The sequence below is a fragment of the Mus caroli genome, chromosome 16 (genome assembly GCF_900094665.2).
Source record: "Mus caroli chromosome 16, CAROLI_EIJ_v1.1, whole genome shotgun sequence".
In the NCBI taxonomy this organism is placed as follows: domain Eukaryota; kingdom Metazoa; phylum Chordata; class Mammalia; order Rodentia; family Muridae; genus Mus; species Mus caroli.
In genome coordinates this window covers 46632258-46637622 of record NC_034585.1, presented here as the reverse complement: position 1 = coordinate 46637622, position 5365 = coordinate 46632258, and the positions used below count along the sequence as shown (strand labels likewise).

The window sequence follows — 5365 nt, the reverse complement described above, 5'->3', positions numbered from 1 at the left end:
CCCACCCAATGGAATGTTCTACTTCTTCATTCTCCTTTCACAGAACAACTCCTTCACCCTGTTTTCTGTCCTCTCCAGATGGTCGCTCAGATTCTCAGAGTTACACTTCTTAATTGTGTTTGTTTGCTTACTTTTCTTTTTCTTTTTTAGATCGTGTATATTCAAGAAGTAAAATCAAAGATAATTCACAAAAGCCAAAGCTAAACATTGTCCCTGAAGGGAGAAGAGGGTTCTACTTAACTCTTCACAACCAGCATGAAGGAGGCTGGAAAGCGGGAGGAGACCTAGGTGGTGACTCTCTTGGTAATGACACCAAGCGCTCATTTCATTCTCTGGGTGGCTGTCTTCTTTGCTTGCAGAGGTATGAAAATCCCCACCCCTTCACCTCAACTTGAGACAGACGTGGAGGTTTCCCTCTGAGGCTCTGTGAAGACTTCATCCCATCTCCAACTGCCTTCTAGTCTCCCTGGCCCTTGGTGCTCCTGAATTTCAGAGCACCTTTCTTCGTAGCCATCTTCAGGCACTGCTCTGAACTCTTGCTGCATAACCAGTCTTTAAAACTTTCTGGTGTACATGCCAAGAGCAACCTTCACCCAGTTTATTCCTGAGGAAACTGAGGATGAAGAGAGTGTGTAAGTAGCTGTTTAGGTTCTGAGGTACTCACATCACTGGAAATCGGAAGAGGAGGCAGTCATTTTGGTTCCTTGTGCCCTCTCACCCACCACTCACTGTGCCTCAGAGTGAGGCAGAGATTGCATAGGTATCACACAGAGCTATAGAAGAACTTCCTGAAGATCTATTATTGGAGCTGTGCAAGGGTCTGTGGGACTTGCTTGACTCTTCACTCGGCCACCGAGACTTATGGGGGAGGTGGGACTTGCTTTTCCCATCTAACCGCATCTTTCAGGGCTCAGCTTTCCTGTGGATACAAGCGCTGCTTACCTCTACAGAAGGATAGTGTACACACAGTGTGGAGAATGAGGCAGACAGGCTCCTCTTCCTCGATAAAAGAGTGACCTTTTTGTTTAGTATACACTGAGACTGAGTGATGCACATAATCTGGGTGGATGGTGTTTATGCACTATGCTCACTATCAACACCCACCTTCAGATGTTAACTTACACAGAAGTCTGCAAGCTCACAGTAGCCATATCTGTACCGAGACTGAAGGAATGACTAAGATGAAGGTTGAAGTTTAGAGAGGAAAAGTTTCCATTAGAATGAAGCTCCCAATTCAAAGGTAGGGTGGTGGCCTCCTGTCCTCACTTTCTGGAAGATTTTGCTGAAACAGAGAAGAACCTCTGACGTGCCGTGATCGTTGGTCTCTCAACAAGGAATGGTTTATGGCCCAGCCCTGTTAATTACAGAGTGTTTTCCTCTGTATGGAAGATACTTTCTACTCTTTTAAAAGATATTCATATGATGTTGTTCATCTAGGAAATTGACTATTGAAACTGTGACAGGAAAAAAAGTAGAAACTCAAAACTGTACCAGAGCTTATAATATAGCTCTATTTAAACCTTCCATGTCTTCCACATGGCGTTCTCTCTCCCCCCTCCCGCTCCCTCTCCTTCTCCCCCCTTTCTTTCTCTGTTATGAATACAAAATTTGGCAGGACAAATAATTTGTGGGCCACTGCCCCATCAATAACCTTCTCTTAAGATCCTATTTTAATGGTTGTGTGGCCTCCAATGAGGCTGCTCAATACTTTAACCACTTTCCAATTGTTCGATATTTAGGCTAATTTTTGTTATTAAAGGTAATGTGGCTGTGAATATTTTTAGGGCTCTAATGATTTCTTTTGGAGGAGCTTCTGGGGCCTTCTGGAACAAAGCCTTGGAGGCCTAATTAAAAGCCACTGTATTCTTATCTCTAAAGTGCCTCTTGGAAGGCTGCACCTCACAGTTCAACACCCACTTGACTACTGCTAATACCTGGGTTTTCACTCTTCGGCAGCCTTAAAGTTAAGAAGAGAAAAAGTCCCCACACATTCTTTATTTCTTTGTTTACTAGCACAGTTTAAACTTCTTTCATCCCTTCCTCATTGCATTTTCCTGAAATTGTTTGTTCATACACTTTCCCCAGAACTTTGATTGAGTTTTAAGATCTTGCTCCTCATTTACGTAACCGAGTTACAAGCTTCCTATAATAAATCTTTCTATGACATCCCTATTTTGAACACTTTCTTGACTTAAGCTTGGCAGACATTTTTTAAAATGCTATCCTTTAAAAATGTTAACTGTTTACAGTCTTTAAACAACGAGTTAAACCCTGCACACATACCTTCCTTGAAGACTCTTTTCTCTACTGTTAGCTCATTAGTACTGACTTAAATGATTTTATAATGCCTTAAAAAATGTCACATGGCAGCCCATGTATGCTCTTTGGCTGGTGGCTTAGTTTCTGGGAGCTCCCAGGGGTCCAGGTTAGTTGATTCTGTTGGTTTTCTTATGGGATTGCCATTCCCTTCAGCTCCTTCAATCCTCCTAACTCTTCCAATGGGTCCCTAACCTCAGTACAATGGTCATTTTCACTAGTGGATAATATTTCATTTTATAGCAGACTGCCTAATGTGGGCTCAGTGGGAGAGGATGCATCTAATTCTGTAGAGATTTCATGCCCCGGGGAAGGGGGATGGGGGTAAGATAGGGGGTGGGTGAAGAGGGCAGGTGGGGATTGGGGGAGCACCTTTTCAGAGGCAAAGGAGAGCAGGTAGGGAGTGAAGAACTCTTGGAGGATGGACAGGGAATGGGGGGGGGGACATTTGGAATATAAATAAATAAAAGAATTTTTTTTAATTTCACATGCATGTGCTGAGGAAGCCGAAGCTACCATCCACAGCTTGAATGTACCCACTGTAGTGTGTCGGTCCTCTCTTAGAGCCTTGACTTTTTCCAAGGTGGGGCTATCGTGCATCTTGTGTTGTTATTGCTTCCTTTGCTTCTAGCCACCCCCCCTCCATTTTGTGATATGTATGTTTCTTTCTCTAACGTGTGTGTGCTTTTCCTACTTTTGAGCCAAAAAAAAAAAAAGCTTCAAAAAAATTCATTTTTTACCTCTGGCTTACTTCCCTCTCCCCCCTCTTATAGAGTTTATCCATATTTTATGAAAAGATGTGACCCATTCATTTTCACCAGTGGATAATATTTCATTTCATAAATATCTGTGTGCATAGTCTTGGAGCTTATGGGTGAGGAGTTCTCTCCAGGCTACATGTAGGAGTAACATTACTGTATTGAAGCCTATGTGCATGATCTGTTTTTAAAAGACAGTGGTTGTACTAATTACATCCCCAACTGCAGACTTTAAGATCCTGAGCTTCCTTGCCAATACTTTGATATTTTCAAGTACTGAAATCTGGTAGCCATTTTCACCCAGTGGATCCGCACCAACGTTTTAGGCTTGTTTGTCCAAGTACTTAACGCCCAGAAAGCGAATCTCAAAAGCAAATCAAGCCGCTCTTATTTGGGTTTTCAGTTTCTCTATAGGGTCAGACACTTAGCAAACTGTTCATAATCTGTTGTGGCGAGCCTCGTGCTCGCCCCCCTCACCCCCCCGGAAAGCCGAGAGGTCACAGCGCTAGGATGAATAAATAGACTGAGTAGAAATGAAGAGGCTGTAGTTCTAACCTGCTTCCCGCCCTGACGCTCTGCAGAGCGTGCATCTAAGTCCTGTCACCTTTCTGCGTCCTACCTGCTCATCAGGCACAACAGAGCTGACCTTTCTCCCAGGCCCACTGTGAGGATGAAATCCTGCTGCAGAGCACTTTGAAATCGTTGGATGACAAGCAAGACAGAAGCGCCAAGTATGATGGTTACCCGTGCCAGCAACACTAGAAGACAGCATAAAAATAGGAAACAGAGAAAATTTCATTTTGCAAAAGCTCCAGTGAGAAAAATCGGCTGGTCAGAATGTCATTCCCTGTTTCTGCTTCACATAGACATTGGCTTTTATAAAATTAAGAGGAAAAAGAGTATCACCCCCCCCCTTTTCACTTTGCAGGCAGGCAGAAGTCTATTGCACATCCCGATTCTTATGTGATGGATGAGTCATCCATCGCTTCAGAAGTACGGGTACTGCTGAAGAGCCCTGGTCAAAACTGGTTTTTGTAGGTGACCTTCATACTCTGCCTTTCATCCCAAGGCATGTAAGCTGTAAAGTCTGCAAGGATGTTACAGGCTGACGACTGGGGAGGGTTTAAGCCTTGACACTGTAAAAGCATAGCAGTTAATCTACCTGCCTTGGCCACAGATGAACCTTCAGCTCTGGCTTACCACCTTCCACTTTATCTTCTTAGACCTCCTTCCTGCCTTCTATGTGAGGACAGGAGACACAGAGAGAGGGGACGTTTTCAACAACCTTTGATATATTAGGAACCACAGAACAAGATGAGTCACTGCCATTAATGTGAAAGGCTCATTCTAAAATTGCCTTAACCGTGATTTTAGTAGCTCATATCCATCTTGGTCTGCTGCTCTAAGTGAGTTGTGATGAGCCATAATCACCTTTACTTATAAATTCGATGGGCTGTGGAGACAGTTCCAAGCCACAGAGAAGGCATTTCCCACTCCGAGCTGGCTGCCTGACATGACACTCAGAGACTCTCCAATGGGAGGTTTTTTGGGTTCCCTCCCACCCCTCTTCTGCTCTAGATCTTTACACTGGAGATTTTTAAAGTCAAAATTGCACAGAGTGGTTTGGTTGCTGCACCCCATGGAGAAGTTCAGAAAGTAAAAGGTAGGGGTGTAGCCTTAGGCTTGTAAGGAGGACGAGAGTGATGGGTGTCCACCCACACGAACTGTTCTGTGAAGTTATGAATCATAGTGTACTCAACTCCTAATTTTCACCCAGGAAGGGAAAACGACTGAGCACTGTTGAAATGTTTTGTTCCAATGTTTCTCCCAGAGAGGGTCCTCATAATGCCTTCTGGGGGAATGTGTGCTCTAATTGGCATAATTAAATTATTGCCATAGAACTGGCATGGTGTGGTTCCCGCAGTGGCTCCTTTCCATCAGGAATAAGTTCTTTAAAAAAACAATATCCATTCGAGTATCCAGTCACATGGCAATCTGTTTATTCTATTCTTTTCCCTCATGAGGAGGGGCATGCTCAACAGACTTGAATCACCTTACTGGAGAAATTAGTTGAAAAGTACAAAACGCCAGCCTGCTGATAGTTTCTTTCTTAGCCCACACCTAATAAAAGGTTGAAGTGACTTTTTTTTCCTTTTAAATTGGCAGATTATTTACTCGGGTTTGAGTTACAATGTTGCTAAAGTCTTTTTCCTTTTTTTTAAGTTTAAAACTGTTCACAGTAACCTAAAATTCAGCCCCCCTTTCTCTCATTTCTTTTTTTTTTTTTTTTT

General features: G+C 43.2%; 1 long non-coding RNA gene across 1 annotated transcript in view; it reads right to left on the bottom strand.

Moving 5' to 3' along the window:
* Positions 1-3713: 3713 nt before the first annotated feature.
* LOC110311157 overlaps positions 3714-5365 on the bottom strand; it is a 13630-nt gene continuing 11978 nt past the window's right edge. Inside the window, exon 3 of the long non-coding RNA XR_003835110.1 lies at positions 3714-3832. This is a non-coding gene — a long non-coding RNA (uncharacterized LOC110311157). The remainder of the gene's footprint in view (positions 3833-5365) is intronic.